This window comes from Pagrus pagrus (genome assembly GCF_965226575.1).
Source record: "Pagrus pagrus genome assembly, chromosome: 7".
Taxonomy (NCBI): Eukaryota; Metazoa; Chordata; class Actinopteri; order Spariformes; family Sparidae; genus Pagrus; species Pagrus pagrus.
Window position 1 is genome coordinate 12102514 of NC_140191.1, and position 21192 is coordinate 12123705.

Sequence of the window (21192 nt, forward strand, 5' to 3'; positions counted from 1 at the left end):
GCTTTAGAAATCTTCTCTGTGCCTGTTGGAAATGCATCAACCACCATCGGCCCTGAACTGATTTTATTTTAACGCCCACACACAGTATAAATTACACAAGTGCACACAGTCAGCTCTGACCACAGGCGGCTGCGCTCACAGCCTCCCCATCTCCATCTCCATCTCCATCGATAGCTCAACTCTCTCAATCAAATCCTCTTAGTCCAGAGCAACGAGCCTGTCTCACAGTCATTTGTTTTGCATGCCGAGCCCAGCAATGGGCCAAACCCCAGAGGAGCGAGCACAAAGCCATTCAACAAAGACCACTTTCACACGCTAATTTGTTTTTTTTCTCTGGCAGCAGAATGTCGGGACACAATAATACTTTGCTGCCTTTAGGAAGGGTACAAACAGCTTGGTAACTGAGGATGGTATAATTAGCTGGCCCCATTAACTCCCACAGAATTGTATTCCTTCTGTATTTGGACGGCCAATAATTCCCCCACATTACTGATTCCAAATGTACTTTCCCTTAATAGGAGAGAGCGTATTCTGAGCACCCAGTTGGAGACGCTTGTTTGGAATAAATAACAAACAGATGAAACTGTAAGACTAAAGACATGAAAAACAATGAGTGAGTGAGAACATGAGGACATATATCATAGTATTTTGAGTCAATGGGGACACAAACATGGCCAAAGTTAATGACATGCTCATAACACCACATCATAGACATTTTGCATGGGTTGTTGAGTTGCTTTAAAATTAATGATACGAAACATTTCTGCATCATAAAGTCTTATAAGTTTACTGAATGGTGCATATCATTTGGTCGCCCGTGACTAAAACTCTCAGGGAAACATCGGATGGTATATCAGAGAGTGAGGAAGGAAGTTACCTGATGTTTTGTGCGATATGTGGTTAGATGTGTCCTGTATGAATGTCTTTTCATGTCTATGCTCTGTGGATGTTTACTGTCTTTATGTATCTATATATGGAGGCTCTGTAAAGACTGTGGCAACTAATGTCCTTGTAAAGCACAATAAAGAATCTATCCATCCATCCATGAACTCGCCTCAGACAAATCAGATAGACTTTAGGGATGGGTATTATTTGGATTGTATTTAATTTATGTTGAACGGGGGAATTTTGGCATTTTGAAGGTTTTATTGCACTTAAAATAACGAGAGTTGTTGCTGTCAGCTCAAGTGAACTTGTTATCATCACCTGGTTCACTTCGCACCGCAGCCTCTCTGCTCTGCTGAGTCCACGTGTGTTTATGTGGAGGAGCTCAGCAGAGGAGAGGCAACAACAACGTGATAACATATCAAAACATAGAGCACCGATAAGAGGACCACAGTGGTACACTATCGCATAATTTAGCCCTGGGGCCCGTTTGAAAAAACATGTTTCGGTACAAATACCTGATAGATTTCAAACAGAAATAACGTTTGTTTAACAATGAAGACGACGACTCCCATGCCCCCACATCATCATACTAGATCTTTTGTTTTCATTGTTTTGACTGAGAGACCTCCGGCAGCAGACATTACATACTGTGCATTTACAGCTTTAAGCTTACCAAAACACCTGCAATCACTTGCAAAGCTCACAAGGCTACAAGTAAAGCAGTGTAATACATCAGACCTGCAAATCCTAAATTCAAGAAGGGTATGTTCAGATTTTGTTTACAATCATTTTGGATGATGGAGGCTGCAGTGCTGTTGAGCTGAGCACAGAAAGATGATGAAACAACAAACTATAATCTCCAAAACGATCACTTAAACTGGCAATAAGCAAGTTTTCTGCGTCAACGTATCATTATGAGGTAAATGCTGATTGCACAATGTAATGGGTATAGAATAATGAAACCATCTGTGTTTACGTTGGTGCCCTATAAACACTATAACTGTGCAGTTTTGTCTGCTATAAGAAAAGCAAAGGTGATTGGCCATCCATTTCTTCAACAGACTAAATAACTGAACAAACTCACATTTTGTCCTGTGTTGTTGTTATTTGTGACTCTGGGGAAATTGGAAACGATTCAGTTGTCTTTGCAACTGTGGCGCCAACAATAACACCCCTTGGAAACAACTGGGAAAAGTTGTTTGTTGCAACTTTTAATGATCATTTAGTTGAATCGACACCTCCCTAAAAAAGAAAAAAAAAAAAAAAACGGTGTTTGATTATCTAGTTTGACTCATAACTGAAAAAGAACACAAATATCAATGAACGGGAGGTTGCTGATGCTTAAAGCTAGACGCTATGTTTACGGATATTGGCTACTTCTGCAGTACACAATCCATTCAGTTGCAAACAGATGGAGCAGGGTCCGGTTTCAGGGATAATAAAACACATGGTATCTGATCAGTTCATAGTCTCGCCGATACCCGATATTGCCAAATTCTCAAACCACAGTGGCTCCCTCGCGAGATATGCTGAGGAGTCCCAGAAAATGAAATAAGTTGGTGTTTTTCAACCCTGGTCCTGCATGTTTTAGATGTTTCCCTGCCCCAACACATCGGATTCAAATGAATGGACTGTTATCAGGCTTTAGCAGATCTGAATCATTTGGATCAGGTGCGTTGGAGCAGGTAAACATTTAAAACATGAAGAGGCCACCGTGACAGGATTGAAAAACATACTATACTATCAAAATACTACAGAATGTTTTATTAAAATACTTAAACTGAAATGAAATTGAACATAAGCGTTGTCTTTACTGTAATATTTTTGTTTTTGTTTCACTCAAAAACACCACAAACATCGCTCCAAACAGGAACTACATGGAAGAGACGTGGATAATTTATTTCCAGCAGTCTGTTGAAACTGAGGTTGTTGACAGTGAAATAAGCCTGAAGCATTCTCGGAGATATGACTCAACGTCAGTCATTATGATGGTACTTGAAGAACTTAATGTCTTCTATGGTGGTGCAAGGTGGAAAAAGTTTGAGAGGTACTGCGATACAGCATTTCAGGGGTGGTGTCAGTACTGGAACAACCCCAGTCCACAGTGCGTTCTTTCTAAAAAAAAAAACATTTGCGCTGTATTGTCTGACAGCATCGTACAGAAATAATAAGCATGTTTCACCGCTCTATCCCCGTGTGTGTATTTTACTTTCGAACGTGTCGAGTATAGACTGCCAGTGGTGAAGCAAGAGGGAGCAAGGAAACCTCCTGATAAGTGGAAGTCTGAAGTGGGAGTGACAGCTGGGAGAGACAGAGAGGCCAGGCAGGCTTCCCTGTAGACCCTCTGTGTTTCGGCTTCATCTCTGACTAGACTGGGACAGGCCGACAGCTGACACACAGCTGTAGTGACAGAAAACTGGAGGGCGGGGGGGGGAAGTCGTCGAGGGGGAATGTATGGAAGCGGAGTGAATAGTAGCGTTAGCTCAGGCGCAACAGGGTGGAGACGATGGAACAAGAGCAGCGATGACATGGGTACATGTGTGTGTGTGTTTGGGAGGGGGGAGGTGGTCCTGTAGAGGGTGACTTATGGCCTCGCTGGTGTGTGTACGCATGGGTGCGAGCTGGGGCGTGTATGCGGGCATAGGGGAGATCTCAGGGATAGAAAGCCGGTGCAGCTGTCCTGAACGGGAGACACAACGCACCCGATACATGATGCATGTGTTCGAAGTGGAGGAAAAAACAGAGAGACAAAGAGAGGCTGATGTCTTTTCTCTTCAGAGAAACACCCAAGTTGTCTGGATGAGTAAGTATAAGTGCGAGTATGCCAGATGACAAAATGCTGAAATATGGGGCTTAATGGACTGAAGCTGTGAGTGCAGAGTCAGAGCTGAGAATTTGATGACTGGGGCTGAAAATCACCACAACAACCAGCGTCCACAAACATTATCCTTGACGGTGTCTCATCACTGTTTTGTAAATGAAGGGGGACAAACTTTTATCCAACACGCCACAGAGAGACGAAGACATAATAAACAAGGGAAGAAATCCAGTCGGACAAATGTTTTCTCCGAGCAGGAACAAAAGTGGCCACAGCCATCCGAGAACATTGTTGTTGGAAAAGTCAAGTGGTGTTGAACAGCTGTGGTTAGAGCTGAGAGAGAGGCGAGAAGGGCCCGCTGTGTTCTGGAGGAGGCAGCGCAGCGTGAAGCCCAATCTACACTCTCACATTTTGTCTCGGCTAATCCATAAGCAGGACTAATGAATACTTATGAGCAGCTGCTGTTTCTACAACAAAAACAGGGCTGACAAGAGAGCGACAGAGTCAAGAGCGGAGAGGCATACAGAACTTTTTTTCAGTTAGCAGGCATTGCATCATTAAAGACAGTTTGCCAGAGTCACTATAATTAGATCGCTCCAGAGAAAAACTGGCGGGACCGCCTTGGCACCGGTTAGCGTCTTTTCTAGCGAGTCCCTCGTGTTGGAACAGAATGTTTGCATTCGTTATTCTTTCCAGTTGTATAATGAAGCCGTTCCAAACGTCAGTAGTGACCTGAAGGGCCGCTCAGGTGGTCTTGGATGTTTTAGTCCGGTAATTGTGCAAGCGTTACATCACTGCTGAGGATTTTTCCAAAGTATATCATAACTTTAATTGTGATTACCTTCATACCAGACAGCCATTACTTTGTTCTGTGTCAGTATATAAAAATCACATGCAGACACTTGAAACCTAAGAGCAGTAATCAATCATAGTCAATGTGTGGACCACATTTTTTTATACAGTTTCAACATCCAAGCCTCATGATATATGTATGCAATATGTTAAATGTCAGAAACTAACACATTTAAAGTAAAAAGCCTTTTACAATTATTGGTTATTTTTTTCCATTTTCAGTAGGGCTGTGCAATTAATTGAAATATTATGAAATCGCAATATGGCCAAGAGCAATATCCAAATCACAGAGGCTCAGGAATTGTAGTACCTGATTATAAAACAACAAATCATTTTAATGCCATGATTCCTACAAGTCAAGGTTGGCTAATAATGCTAGTTACTAATGTTAGCTGAGTGCTATTGGAGAAGCAGCTTGCAGCCTGGGTGTAAATCTCAAGGCAGTGGGGTGGCAGAGTCGATCTGTCAGTCAGTCTGTCCACCCTTCACCCAGATCTAATCTATCTAAACAACTATGGGTACAAACATGCATGGTCCCCAGGGGATGAATTATACTGACTTTGGTGATCTTGATAAGTTAGAAGGTGAAGGCTCCTACTGAAAGTTGAAAGTTTACCCCTGAGACTTTCCAAGTGCTACTATTGTTGGTGCTACTGTTGCAAAGCATACTGGATTTTGTCTGTTTTATTTCAAGTCACAAATAAGTTTATTCAATCATTTAGTCATTTATAATAATAGAAACGGGTCACCAGTTAACCTTCCTTTTCCCGGTTGACCGTGTGCCAGGTGGCTGATGGTTTCTATGCGCCAGTTTAGAAAACACGCTGTAATGATATGCCTCGCGTCCTGGTTGTTAACTATTATTTTTTACTCTCCCAGAATGAACATATAATTACTGGTAGGCCCCAGCGTGATAGTGGCACAGCAACATAGCAGTTTCTCCTTTGTTGTTTAATGGCGGTTAGCAAACTGCTTTTAGGTGCGTTACCGTCACCTTCAGGATCGATGAGGGTTAAAGTTCACATCGTGACGTCACACAAACAGGACATGGTCTGATCTGGTCGGTATGAACTGTGATGTACTTTATCATTTGGAAAATGGTCAGCAGTGATGTCATTTCTAAGATTTGTCCTTAATATGCTAAAAGTTCTTCTTCGTTGCCGCTTTCTTGTCCATACACAGAACTCAACGTGTGAAGTCTCTAATCACAGATGGACGGAGTAACACTCTGCCTCACTTAGACATGACTAATGGCCACTGGGAAACGGAAAGTAGTGAGCTCTTTGTTTTGGGTTTCCGTTAGCGTGTAAGGGAAGCTGGTGAGGTGAAGCCGTACGCACCGCTGCCCTCCCGAGTCCTGGAGAGAAGATAGCGGGAATTAATCTTAAATCTTCACAACACTTTGAAGAGTGACTGTGCCCAACCACAGAAACAAGGTCATTTGATGCTTTTCGGAAAACAGACATGTTTCTGTCACTGCGGGGCTACTGCTTCCTTATTTTCGCTGAAAACCCACTCCAAAGGCGGGCAGGCGTTAAGTTGTTTGGCTGCACAAATCTGTCCGTTGGATTCCTTTTATTCATCTTGAAAGAATTTCCCTCAGCTTACTTTAGTTAAATATTAAAATACCACTTAGTGTAACATTTCCTTCACCCTGGGAGCGAGGAAACCAAACACATAATCCCCCTTACTCAGCTTAGGAGACAGTTGCTCTTAGAAGTGAAAATATAGGCAGTGCACTTTGAATAATTACCTACTCTAATGCCTACAGAAGATCCAAAATGTGTCAGGAAGCAGGAGAAAAGTCTGCTGTTAGATTCTACTATTGGTCATACATTGGTCATCAAATTTTACAGCTGTGTGTCATAATATTCATCTATACAAGGAAGTGAGAGTCAGGACTGTGGCATCTGATTTTATTGAGTTTTACCCAAGGTTGAGGAACCAGGATGGAAGAATGGATGAGTCACTTAAACAAGGTAATGAGAGCTGAGTGAGAAGATGGCAACAAAGTCAAGGGCAGAGTCAGTAAAACAAATAAAATAGCAAAGAGAAAGTAAAGCATGTGACTGATGGATGACTGTAGGAGCAGGTGAATCATGATGAAACATTAAAGAAAGCATGGTAAGAGGATTGTAAGAGGAAAAAAACTGCTTCCAGGAATAGTTTAGTTGTGCTGAATATCACATGACTCATTAAGACAGCTCAGCCTTCACCCGAAAACACACAGTTCGAAGCACACCTTCCCGATGGCAGTGTGTGACCCATGAGCCGAGGCTCCAGGGTAGTGCAGAAACTGCTAAAAAATTAACGCTCGAAGTTGAGATTATTAGCATGTGGCTACATAAAGCTGAAATCAATCATACTTAAAGAGTGAAACTTCCATCTTTTCCCTTTATACTTAAACAAAGGTCCACTTGGCCCTTCAGCTCATAGCAGTTGCAGCACTGCTCAGCACATCTGCATGGCAGACAGAGACAAATGGTGACTGATTACCTCAGGTTGGTCTGGCAAATGAAGAATGCCCCCATCAACAGCAGCCACACAAACCTATTTGTAAGTGTACAAAGCATCACACCGAGGTGGTAGCCGGTTTTCTTTACGGTTTTGTTTGGCATTCAGGTGTCAAGAAACATTACGGTAGATTTGTGGAGACGGCCAAAAACAACACACCTAAAATATACAGAAACACTCAATATTCCCATAAATCCAAGACTATAATACCTTTAAAATCACAAGGTTGCACCATGCCAGAGACAATTTAATAAGCTAGTCATTTAGGAGTCTGCTGGAGGTGGACAGTCATCTGTTTCTCTCACCAGCGGGGAGGAGGTTTAATGGTGCATGTGTTGGTGGTAGACACTGTTCAGTGGTTCCTGAAAGAGCTTGGCAGATTGAATCAGCCAGCAGTCTGCAATATCAAAATTAACACCTTAAAATAGCAGCTTCTGAATCATTTTGATGGTACAGTGTCTTCTAATAGGGTGCCTGATGTCTCTATCACTTGTTTCTGCACTGTGTAACTTCAGTGAGAGGGGAGGATCACAGCGTCACATACATGTTTACGTCAACACACAAGTTTTCAACACATAACATTGTTATGACGTGATGTGTTTGTTTGTGGTCAGCACCTACGTTACATCTGACAAATTGTTACAGACCTGGGATTTGTATTTACAACAGTGGTGTCACACTCATTAACTGTAGGGGGCGCCAAATCAAACAAATTGTCAATTTCTACATAATGTTGTTTTAAGTAATAATGAGGAACAAGAACCTGCAGTTCAGAAACTCCAAAGACATATGTTTGGTTGGCTGGAAGCACAAATAAAGTTCTGATCAGGACACATTGTGGTTACATATCAGCATAAAGACATTTTTTTATGGGATCCCTATCAAAAGTACATGTTTATGTGATGTAACATATGAAAATCACCCAATGTATCATCAAATATTGACCTCAAAAGTCGCTCATGAGCTAGTTCCTGGAGTAAACTGATTATCAGCTTTCTACCAGCTTAATTAGCAAGTGATACAAAATAATGAATGCACAATGCCTCGGGGTCTGGCCTTAACAAACCAAGTCAATGTGTCTAATTGGTTTTCTGAAGAGAATTAAGGATTATCCAGAACCTGCTGATGAGAAATGTTGATGCTGTGTTACTTGTGTTGCTTTTTTCTGTTCAAGGGGCTCTATGTAGTTTGGAGAATAAACCTAAACTCAGAATTTTCATATTTATAATATTAATGAGGTAATCATGCAAATATGAATTATTTATTTGTTTCCATAACTGAATAAACAAGCTGTTCTCAGAGGAAAAGAAGGTCCCCAAAACACTGTGTGAAGCTAGAAAGGTGGCAGGTTCTGCCAGATATAAACAAAGTGAAACAGTATGTGATTGTGTTAAGGTCAGTTTGAAAAGATCTTTCTCTTCTGAATAAACGTTATCCCCCAAAACTACGTAGTGCACCTTTAATGTCAGTTTTTGGCAGCTGATTTATCAAACATTTGTGCAGACTAAAGGTCCAGTGTTTAGGATTTAGGGAGATGTTTTGGAAGAAATGGTTTACGATATTCATAATTGTGTTTTTATTAGTGTATATTCACCTGAAACTAACAGTTGTGTTTTTGTTCCCTAAGAACAAGCCATTTATATCTACAGAGAGAGAGCAGATGTGTTTCTACGGAGTCCACCAAGTTGCACTTCATGTTTCTTTAGTAGCCCAGAAAAGACAAACCAAACGCCGCCCCTGAAGAGGGCCTTTGGCATTTATCCCAAATGTAGTGGCCCCTGTGGGTTTTTCTACACGCTTGGATGGGGAGAGGTTCACCAACCCTCAGAGAAATCTTCTACTTTAAGGGCTGACACTCACAAAAAAAGTTGCTAGTGGAAACATTCCTCATAAACTTCAGATTTCCCAATGGAGTCTCTCTCTATTAGACGTTATGTCCCTGGAGCTCTCTATCCGCTGCAAACAGGTGTTTGAATGGCGAGTCTGGGAACTTCACAAGCAGCCACAGCAGCTGATTTTCACAGTTAAGGGGACTTAAGAGTCGGCTCCGAACACTCAAAAACTTTACACATCATCTGAACGAAAGTGAAAATGACAACTACAAGGTTGTGTTAACTGCACTTTTCACAAAGCAAACACGATATAAAATAAAAAGAGGTAAAAAGTAATTGTTCGCTTTGTGCGCCATCATACTGCTGTGATGTCATGTGCGTTTATGTTGGAGAAGTCAGGCTTCATGGATCTTGCCCAAGTTTTTTGTGGAAAGTTAAAAGGTTTACATGCATTTTTTGGCAATCATTATAGAAGAGCTACAAATCAAAAAGTTGCGTCCAGGTAGATCCAAAATTTGACTATGTGGCTACAATAAAATAATATAATAACACATTGTCTGGACCATTTTTTTATAACTATACCAAAACATTATGCTCCAATAATATCCTGCAGAGGATATTAAAAGGAAATCAGCTGGATCAGATACATTAAGAGTAACAACACACAGAACAGAAGGGGGCAGATTGCCTTCACCGTATGTGCCACAACTAAGAGCGCTAGATAATATAACAAATGAAGATGTTGTGTGAGAGCTGAAATATGCCAAGAACTGAGCGCAAACACAGAGATCACACCAAGCGAGAGCCTTGTTATCCTCTTTGTTAGCACCCCTGGCAATCAACGGGGTCTATATTGAGTCGACTGTTCATTAGCTGCGTCATGTGAAGAGAGAGTGAGGTCTCGACTCTGCGCACGCAGAAGAAAAACAACAGATCAGAGTTTAATAGTTCTTCTGCAAAACTGGTTTCGACTCACAGCAACTAACAACCGAAGTACTGTTTCGGTTTTCAGGGCTTAAAGTTTCATACATGTCCGTGCATGCGGTTTGACTGTTCTCAGCTCTTTTCTGTCTGTTTCATGCATCTGGAATGAGGGGAGTGCCATTTCACATTCTAGTGAAAGTAAGTTAATGAGAGACCTTTCTCCCCTCAACTAGAAGTGAACCTGAGTCACCTACCGCATTAGAACGAACCTTCACCGCCACACTGAGGGAAGTGCAGCTCTTAGTTTGACCTCAGTTGAAGCGTGGGTGTAAAAAGTATAATGAGAATCTAGCAGATATGTGGTAGCATTTTGCATGTTAATACGACAGCATGGCAGCAGAGTGTGTGTGGATCCAGTTCGACGGTGAGGCCATTTTAGGGCTGCAGTGTGATGGCAAGCCGCAGCCCGATTCCCTGAATTCAATTTGCACAGAGTCGGTGCCACCTGTCAGAGAACAAGTGAGAGGCGGAGGGGAGGATGGGGTGAAAGGAGAAGGGAGAGGCATGTGGCGGCACTGTGCGACTCTCACAAAGGGTGGAGAGAAAACGGCCAGAGTCAGAAGCAGACAGACAGACAGACAGACAGAAGAATGCCATGGCTGAGCAAAATTCCCTCCAGTAATCGAACGAAGAGGCTCAGAATGACAGAGCGAGCGTGGGACAAAAGCAACTCTTTGCCCGCAGGAGGGGGACAATTATTCACCCGGCGAGCAGCTATTGAAACAGTGAGAAGGAACAGAAGGAGAAAGAGGGATGGAGGGAGGGTGGGAAAGAAGGAGGGATGGCCTGGAGAGAAACCGAACACAGAGAGATCAGGTCAAACGGGAATGAGTTCAGCGAGACTCAGCGGTTTGAGTCAAAGTGAGAAAAACAGTCGGCAGCCCTCTCACAGATGTCTTCTTCTCATTCCTAATGAACGACAGCTGAGCAGACAGAGAGGAGATTTTCAGACGTCTTTGAGCTGTTTAATGTTTAGCTTCTACAGCGGGCAAACAAAGAAACACTCTCGTACAAAAGCAGATTAGGATCCAAAAATTGCGTCTGGGCTTTGCTAAAACTTCAGTCACACACACACACACACACACACACACACACACACACACACACACACACAGTCATCTCTGCTAAAAGCCTCAGGCACAGGCTGATACCTTTATCACACTCACAGTCCTCCTCCTCCTCCCTCTCAGCAGAAAAAAAGCCTCCTAAAAAGAGCTAAATTACATATCACACAGCAGTTTCCTGGTGCTAATGTGCCCCTCCAAACCCCTGGGAGGGGAAGGCAGGTAGGTCCACCCCACTCAACGTGAACGGTTACAACTCAAATCATCATACAAAGAAGAAGTATTAAAGAAGAGGGTCACCTTTGATGCTGAGCACAATTTTCTTCCATGTTCCAACAAGGTTTTCAAAAGCACTTACTTTGCCAGAGGGCATTAGTAATTATTACTGGTATAACTGAGCAAAGAGAGGCACGATGTGCTAGCAACTCAGGCGAGAACACCACCACGGTGTGAGGATTTGAACAGAGATGAAAAAAAAAACGAAAGAGAGAAGGGGCAAAAAAGAGAGAACCGAGAGCACACTGGCTTTTTAAGTTTCTGAGAGTTTCCATCTTTCATCAGGTCCGTCTACTTCTTTCAGCAGCCAGTTGTTGGCTCGATGAGTAAAGCGGCTCGACGTGATTCGCAAGTTGGTTTCTGCAGCGACGAGCTTTGCTTATTTACTCAACATCATATGATTTAAGAGGGAGCTCAACCAACCTTACACATCAAAGTGTGTTTACAGGTGTTGTGAAGTAGTACTGCATATGTGAGAAAAGGTTTATGAAGCCTTTTGCTGCTCCAGTAGGCGCTAAATGAAGTCTGATAAAATGCCTCAAGCGGAATCGCTTGAAGCACTGTTGATTGAAGACTACAAGTTTGAAAATGTTAAAGATCTGGGGGTGCAGGATTAGAGATAAGTGCGGCAACAAGACATCTGTAGCCCCACTGAAACTTTGAGTTACTGTGAATGCTGCCTTAAGTCGGAATACAACTGTCGAAAACTTTGGTGCACGAGAGAAACGTGGAGGAAGAAGGTTAAGGTTAGGCTGATGGTTAGAAACTTTTTATTAATTCACCTTTTGTATATTAATTTTTTGCTCGTTTGTAAGATGCTATTAGGTTGTAATTATTATTTGCTGTCTGTGTGAAGTGAGCCTAGATTAGATAGAAAAGTTGTTTATTAGCATTAACCCTGATAACTAGTCAGCTAAAGCAGTAATTTAGTGGTTTTAAGGCCAGTTAACATCCGTGGCTCTAGTTGATGAGGTACCGTTGGCACTGGACAGCCCTTGGCGGTGGCTTTTTGGCCGATTGAGCATGGAGAATCGGTGGTGACTCGTCATTGAGAGAAATCAATCTGACTGGCTGTCAAGGTAAGTGGATCAGAGAGAGAGAAACAGAAAAAGAAAGGGAAAAGGCCCATTTTGATCCTTTTTTTAAAAAAAAAACTGTCCAACAGAGTCTGACAGTGTTACAGGAGTGAACTCACTCAGTCAGAGTACCTTATTATTTCTGAGTCATAAAACATGCATTAAGTTCAGGATTTATGCATTGGAGAGGTGTTACTTGGCAAATTTTGACATTTCTGTACTTGTGTGTTGTAAAAACCTTCTTTGCCACTTGGAGATAGTTAGTGAGTCTATCATACATATACATTAGCATCTGCAAAACAGTTAATAGCTCACTTTTGGGACGTATGCAAATGCATTTCTGCAGGTTTCAGAGCAAAAACGAGGCATCGAGTCAAAAGCCTGGCATAAGCCGATATGAAAATGTGACAAATTCTTTGAAGAAACCTCAGCAGCCAAAATATGACCCCAGTTTGCTTACAACCGAGCAGCAACGTTGTTATCTAACCAGGGCACGCTCGACGGGGAGAGCAAACCAATAAATGAGGAGACCACAGGGACGATAGCAGAAGGGAGGGTGAAGATGAGATGGATAAGCAGGAGGAGGGAGGGGGGAGGTGAATAAATGAAACATCTAGTGCCGCTTCAAAGGGAATGGAGAGAGAGAGGATGAAGAGGGAGAATGTGTGTTCCATGCTAGATGTAAAGAGAGAGAGACAGATTGCCTGAATGATCAATTAGGGGATCAAAGATATGCTGGATGGAGGAACAGGGGAGATGAAGGCATGCTGGAGTGGTGGGGAGGCGAATCTGGAAGAAGGTAGGACGGTGGAGATGGAGGAAATCAAATAGGAGATGTGAGAACTCACTGACAACTAAAGCGCAAGCACAAAACGAACCACGCTTTGAAGTGCCGCCGGCCATTATTCGATGAATTTGTTTCTCTGACAGTCTCGTCGAGCTCGCTCTGCATGTGACCACACATACGGTCAATGCAATTGAAAAGTCCGGCTGTCTAGACATGAGGGTAAATTGGTTTAAGAAAATAGTGGACAGTGCAGTCCTGCCTTCAATTGGCTTCATTTCCCATTAGAGCGAGACTGTAGAGACGGGAGGCGAGGAACCGTGTCATGTCTTTGGACTTAAATGAGTTCTTCCACTGGCCTTGAGGTTCCCGCTCAGTCAGTCGGGAGCCAATTACTAGAAAACACAGAATTCGATGCCTAATACATGACCACCATGAGAAAAGTCACGTAACAGACGGTTCCTTTGGACTAAAACACCCTCATGGTCATTGTTCTTTTTCATGTGGTTCACTCGCCACATTAGCCACATCGCCATCAGGATCAGGCAACTGTGCAAATCATGAAACAAAGCTATTGTGCGGGATCTGTCTTAAGGTTCAGAATGCGTGTCCACCTGCTGGAAGTCTTTTCAGGTTGGTCAACAACCAGAAAGACGAAGTCACAAAGCCTGGCTGCCACCCAGACAATGACCCGGATAGAGGACAACAGACTGAGGTCAATGATCAACCAGAAGAGACAAACCAGACAAGACAAATTAGTGCTTCTCTGTGTGTTTGTGTTTGCGTGCAAGCTCACACACAGTCGCACATCTGTGTCTTCAATCGCAAAACAACAGCAATGATGCAAAATTGCGATAATTTCCTCTTGTTTTGTACATAACAAAATGCCGAAAAATCTCCAAAGACTGGAAACGAAACAAAAATAACAACACGCAGCCGTTTGACAGATCTGTGCATACTTCTTCACAAATCATGTTATGCAATTAACGTCATTTTCTCCCAATCCCGCCAAGACAAAAAACTAATCAAAGAAAACTTTTCCTTGAGTGTGTGCGTGCACAATAATTATACTCACATAATTGGTCTCTCCAACTATTTAATATGTTCCGCGTCTCCTCTGCTGGACTGCACTGCTGATAAAAAAGCAGCTATGCAGGGCCAATGGCTCTCGCGGGACGTTGTGGGAGAGTTTGCAGCCAGATGCCCATTACACAGGGATCCAGCAGACCTGTGCTTGTTGTGAGGGATTGTGTAGCCACGCTCAGGGCTCCTCCTCACTTTATGCCCCTGCCTTTGCTACAGAGGCAGAGAGGGAGGGATGAGGAGAGAGAAAATTCTCTCTTATTGCTTCCCTATCTATTGGCAAATAGCATACCTCCCCCCCATCCCTCACCCTCACCTCCTCCTCCTCCTCCTCCTCCTCCAACAGTCTAACAAAGCAACACCTCCTCTGGACAGCCTGCTCAGTCCTCTGGCCAAAAAACTACCCACATGTAGCATTTTCCTGTGGTGGGAAAGGTGACCGCCTGCTGCTGTGCACATCCACTAAAGCCCATTGTTAACTCCTCCATCAGGCTACCTCCACCTCGCTGTGAGCACAGAGGCATGCACAAACACACGAGCAACAAGCTGGCAACAGAGACACATGCAATCACGCCCACATTTTCAACTCTCTCCACCGGTTTCTTACACAAACGGACAGACAGCTGAAATATGCAGTTTCTCGGCATAACTTCTTCTTGATTTCAGCACCGTGAAAGAGAGAGTGAATCATTTATTACACACATGATTGATTTGCTCTCACCACCCCCCTCCTTTTTTCTCCTGAATCATGAAAAACACAAAATGTGTGTTCGCTTCAAAGTCCAAAACCTTTTGGCAGCGTCTCCTCAGAGTCTGAAAATCAACACTGCCTCTTGTTTCCAGTGCCAGGCCGCCCTGTGATGATCTCAGGTTTTGTACTGATTAACTCTCGGAGGAGAGCCACCTCCTCCAAGAGCCAGAGGTGAAGGAAACCAGAGCTGATGGTCTTATGGGAGGTCACCTGTGCTGCTGTGAGGTCACCGGGTTAATGGTGGGTGTGATGGCCACCACCTGGATGTGTGGAGGTGATCCTGAACAGTAGGACATTATGCAGACCCATGCATCATCTGCTGCTGTGCTTTTTACTCACTTTTGTGTAACTTGTCTGTTTTTGTGAATGAGGTGTGATGTCAGAGAATGAGTTTTACAGACAGCGAAGAGATTAAATTTAACCAAACACACAGATGACGCGCACAGATCAGGACTCCGAATGCCAAGGACCCACATTTAGCAGGATGCTGACCAGTTTGCAACGAGCCCAGACCATGATGTTCACTGTGAGAGTATTTCAGCTACGTAGTTGTTAAATGCCACGATGTTTCTGACACACAAGAGAGAGAGGGAGAGGGAGAGGGAGAGAGACCTGGGGCGCGACTCTACACCTCTCATGCGCTTCCCAGCAGCCCGTGGCCAGCGTCCAGAGCCGCCGTGCCCGCCTCACAGCGAGACTTATAGACGCCAAGCCACAGAGTGAGAAGCAGACAGACACACACAGACATACACTGAGACAGACAGACAGACAGACAGCTGGAAATATCCGCTGCAATATTATTATAGCCGCTTATTATGGAGCGGAGAACGCGCGGACGATTTAAAGGAGTTTGTCTCACTTACCTAAAATACGCGGAGAAGTTCGCCTTGACAGGAGTCCAAACTTTGAGACGAAGTGAGTGCGAGACGAGTGAAGCTGTGTTTTGTCCCCGAAAAAAAAAAAAAAACCCCAACAACGTCCGCTGAATAATCCAAACGGAGCTCTGGAGCAGTTGTTGCGCACAAGTGAGCGACCTCTCGTCAAAACGCAGGAAAAACAACAAATTCGTCCCGAGTTGGCAGAATTTAAGGACTTTTCTCTTCACGCTCTCGGGATGAAGAGCTGTAAAACTAGTCGACAGTGAGGAGGGGGGGTGATATTTAAGGTAGCGGCAGACCGTCCAGGGTCCGTGCGCTTCGGCCCCTCTCTGAATGTGAGTGTGAGTCCCGGCTGCGCCGCTCCAGCCTCAGTCCGGGCTCCACAGCCGGGGCCAGCAGGCGCCACCAGGTGCTCATTTACATAACTGCACCGGCTGCGTCCAATCACAGCTGCGAGCAAGGTGTCTGATTGAATATTCCAGCACGCGCTTCGTCCAATCAGAGCGTGCCGTGGGCGGGAGCTGTGACCTTATCAACAGTGTGGAGCCTTCAGGGGCCATGGGAGTTTCTTTGTTACAGCAACGCCGAGATTTGGGGAATATGACATGTGATACAGCAGCACGCAGGCTGCCTTCACCTTGTTAACCCTTTGCATGTAAGGGAAACGTTGCTCTGGTGTTTTTAATTATTTCGTCTCAATTCTTTAATAATGTAAACTTGTAAACTCCTTGAATTTTCTGCTCTCTCTCCCTCTGCATCTGGCCTGAGCCATTTAACGTTGCCCCACAACTCTCTGCCTTGGTATTTAGCTCTACAGGAAACTTTATTACAGAGTATTGGTGGTGTAACTGTATACCATTACTGCCCCTGGGCTATAATGACCCAGATTGAAGGGTTTGCAGTAAAAAGACAGAGATGGAGCTGCAGGAACCAGGAGAGTTGTTGATATGTGACCCAGAGGCGAAAGCAGGACTGAGTTGGGAATTCATGTTTTAATGGAGCCACATGTGTGTATATTTATGCTGAATCACATCAAACATTGCACCAGACAGACACAGAGAGTTTAAAAGAAGGCTGTGCAACAGTTACAGTATGTGTTGGTACTTGCCTGACTGCCTGAGAGGAGGGAAACTTTAGCTGGCACTCAATCAGCAGCGAGGGACAATAAAGGTCATTTAACAGAGTCTGAGCTCCACCTTCGATAAACAAGGTAGAGGAACACTGAGGCTCTCTTTGGCCTTATGTTCTCGTGTGTGTGTGTGTGTGTGTGTGTGTGTGTGTGTGTGTGTGTGTGTGTGTGTCAGCTTGCATACGCACACATGACCTCATGAGTGTTTTTGAATCAGACGCTTTTGTTAATAAGTCAACAGTTTCTGACTGAGACAAAGTCAGGAAAGTGATAAATTCCTGCCATGCAGTGTTTAAAAGGACGTTCACTCAAGTGCTGTGGACGTAGTATACATGTAAATATACAGTATATATAATTTACTTTTACTCTGACTTTTGCTACTCAACTACACTGATTACCACAAAACAACTTTTGATACTTAAGTACATTTAATATCAAATATTTTAAGATATATAAGTACTATTCATATGGGTGTCTTTCACTTTTACCAAAGTAATATTTTACCACGATATCTTTACTTTTACTCAAGTATGACTTTTGGGTACTTTTTACAGCACTGATCATACCGCTATACTTTCATTTAGTAACATTTTGAATGCAAGACGGTTTATTTATAAAATATGGTACTCCTACTCAGAGTTGTAAAAAGCATCCAAAAGTCATACTTGAGTAAAAGTAAAGATATTGTGCTAAAATATTAGTCTGGTAAAAGTGAAAGACTCCCACACTAACAGTACCTCAGTAAAAGTCTTTAAGTATCTGAAATTAAATGTACTTAAGTATCAAAAGTAATTTTGTGGCAAAAGAGTACTTGAGTAGCAATAGTCAGAGTAAAATTATATATATATTTACATACACTGTATACTGTGTGGTGACTGATGAGCTGCCTGGCCGAGAATCTAATCTGATATTCTGCATTGACCTCTGAATTTTCTCTCATTTTTTAATTTAATTGGCTTTGCTGCAGCATGTAATCTGCAAAGTAACTAGTAACTAAAATGACCAAAAAAATGTAATGGAGTAAAAAGTATCATATTTTCCTCCAAAATGAAGTCTGGAATTAGAAATAATTGAAATACTGAAGTACCACTACTTCAAAATTGTACTTGAGTACAGTAATTGAGTAGATGTACTTAGTTACATTCCATCACTGCTGCTACTTTACTCGAGTAAATGATCTAAATATATCTTCCACTTCTGATGCCATGTATTTGAGTTAAGAGGCTGATAAACGTCTGTCTTTTCTCCAGAACTGACAGATGTGCAACATGTGTGTGTGTTAATGCTTGTTTCTAATGTTTGTGTGTTTTCCCCAAACGTTCGTTATTATGATAAAAGTTGGGGAAAATGAAATCATGAATAGAAAAATATAACACAAAAGCTGCGTGAGCTGCATGTGTAAACACAGAACACAAAACATTTTCTGTTTGTTGATTAATTCTCAGTAGATTTAACAAATTTCTGCTCTTAATCTTGAGTTTCTGCTCCATTCAGCCCCCCTTTACCCTCCACTTCCCCGCCCCACCGCTTCACCCTCCCTCCATCTCTCTTTGTGTTGTGTAAAGACTTTAGCTGGACTTTCATCTGGCCCAAACTCATTTTCTCCGCATATCATTAACCTTCTCTCTCGCCACTTTTTAAATCAGAGCTCAAACCGAACCAAAACATTCGCCTCTCTTTGTGTTTAATAGTTAAGCTTCCCTCGTCCGGTCCTCCACATAAAAAATAACCTCATGGGCAGAGTTTATTTCTCTGATCATGATTTATTCATGTTTTCTGGTTCACTGGAGTCTGTTTCATGGAGGCTTTCTCTCCAAACTTTGTTTCCCAATCATGCTTAACAAATCGAAAAACGAGGTGATGAAGTTAAGCTGACATTAAAGGGATGATGATTGTAGATATTTGAGTTATTAGCCACGACGTTCACTGACAAAATGTTCACTGATTCCCAGAAATGATCCTCCTGATGAGCACAGTAATTCTCAGTTCTTGTTCCCTCACTCTCCAGAGCCTTTTCACTTTTCTTTTCAGCCTTTTCTTTTGTGCACATCGTCCAACTGGCTCTGCTTTGTTCGTTGTCTGGGCAACTGCAAATCCCCTGGCAGAAATAATGACCTTTTTCTGTATTATTTCCTTTCTACCCAGTGCCTCATCTCCCCTATTCTTTATGGTCTCACTTGCTTTGCCCTGATGCTTCTTTCATATTTTTTTTCCTCCCTCTTTTTCGCAACATATGCTCCATTTCTCCGCAGAGTTTTGGTTTGTTGTCACTAAACCCCCTTCTCTCCCTCCTCCCTCGCTACTCATTCTCGCTTTGAGAGGAAACCAGTGGAGCATAAAAAGCAGGTCTGATCCTGTGAGGAATTCACTTGGAGAGAGAGACTAACACAGAGAAAGAGAGAAGTTCAAGTTATATTGCGCTTATGAGTCAGCGAAGACAAGAAAGCACCTGGCGCGATAGATAAAAAAATAAAATAAAAAAGATAAAGAGGAGGAAAGAGAATAAGTTGCACAAAACATCAACGAACTGTCAAAAAAGAAGAAAGGGGGGTTTTTTTCAACACAGAGAGAATTGTTTTAAAACTAAATAAATTCTTTACTTTTTGATAAAGGTTATTGCATTCAGCTGAACATTACTATTTCCATCCAGGAGGGATGACGGATGATCTACTGCCTTGTCATTTTGAATATGCAGCTTGAATTTATCACTTCTATGACCTCGCTTAAGTAAAAAAACACAAACATCTGAATTAGAAATGGGAAGTGTTCAACTCGAAGGCATGAGACAACACACACACACACACACACACACACACTCACAGGCAGCCTGTCCACCCCCTGTCAGGGTCTGACAGCTGTGCAGGGCTGCAGGATTCAGACAACACAGATCAGTTGCAGAATGCGAGGCTTGCAGTATGTTGGGAACCGGCGTAAAACCACATACCAGGCATACTACCCTCTGAAACCTCTCAGCCACTGTCTTTTTCACTGGGAATATCCAAAAAGCAATAAATGTCTCAGATTTGAGATGGTCAGATAAACCCCCAGAGAGCCCCACAGCTCTGTTTACCACAAAATACCATCTTTTTTCCTCATGCATGTGTGACTTCAGGTCCAGGTTTGCTTCAAACATACACGGGAGTGTGCATATGTGTGTCTGAGTAAATGTACAGCTCTTCATCCACCCCTGTGCTCCCCTCTAATGTCTGTTTACGGTAACGAGTCTGTGCTGTCAGTATCAGTCACAGGCCCCGGCCAGGTCGGATTTGATTGGCCCCTGAGGAGGATCTGGGGGCGGTGGAGGTGTCAGGGGGTCACAGGGTCGCTGTCTTCCCCAGGGGGAGGTTCCTGGTTGGGGGTCAGGGTGTGCGTCACAGCCCTGGAGCGCTCTTTTTAGGTGTTCGGTGAGGAAAACGGTCGTGTCAGCTCCTCTCACTTTCCGCAGCGCTCTCTGTCTTTCCGTCGTTTCTGTTTGTTCCCTGTTGTGTTTCTATTTTTGGATGCAAGATTGTTGATATATTCTCATAGCTAGATTAAGAGTCTTCTGTCATGCTCTGTGTGGCCGTGTGGCTGGCACAGCACTGCTTGGAGCTTGGTCTCTCAGGGCTGTGGGCACTGAGCTGGCTACAGTTTTTCTTTGTTTACCCTTTCTTTAATGTTCTTTTAATCAACACAGCAAGACAGTGTACACCAAACTTCACTCTCTCGGGGGTTCACGACACTGTTTCACTCATCCCGTTCCCTCTTGAAACAATGGCAGGCAAGAACTTATACATACGCTCAGGCAAGGAGATATGAAATGCTACTGAAGTGTTACACATGTAACTATACAAATTGAATAAGAGTTAAGTGCGAAACAGGATGATAGAGTAATTATTATATTTAACAGTCCAAAACAAATCTGTGGACTCATTTCTTCTGAAAAACATATTTTACCACTCAGCTTAATAAGCCACACAATCAATATCTAAACTTAAGTAATATAAACAACCCAAAGAAGATGTAGAGTCATACGTATATGTTTGTATCTGTGGACATTGAAGCGAAACAGGCTTGTGTTTTGATGGTGGAGTGAGAATAAAATAAGCATAATAAGTGTTTACGTTTATACTTTAAGTTTATGTAGATGCCAAACTCTTGTACTTTCACTTACGTAGGGGTTTTCAATGCAGGACTTTCACCTAAAACAGTGTATTTTTAAACTATAACGACTTTCAATTAAACGCACTACAAAGAGCCTTTAACTCATTACGAAGCAGTCTC

General features: G+C 42.9%; 1 protein-coding gene across 4 annotated transcripts in view; it reads right to left on the reverse strand.

The window, feature by feature from the left end:
• The window catches only part of ddr1 (discoidin domain receptor tyrosine kinase 1), a 48354-nt gene extending 32201 nt beyond the window's left edge, over positions 1-16153 (reverse strand). For 3 of the 4 annotated variants that reach the window (XM_084358097.1, XM_084358098.1, XM_084358096.1), the window contains exon 1: positions 15786-15901. The gene's annotated coding sequence lies outside the window, so the exon portion shown is untranslated. Of the gene's footprint in view, positions 1-15785 lie in introns of all 4 variants that reach the window. The other variant, XM_084358099.1, reaches the window with a different exon arrangement.
• Between the last annotated feature and the right edge of the window lie 5039 nt (positions 16154-21192).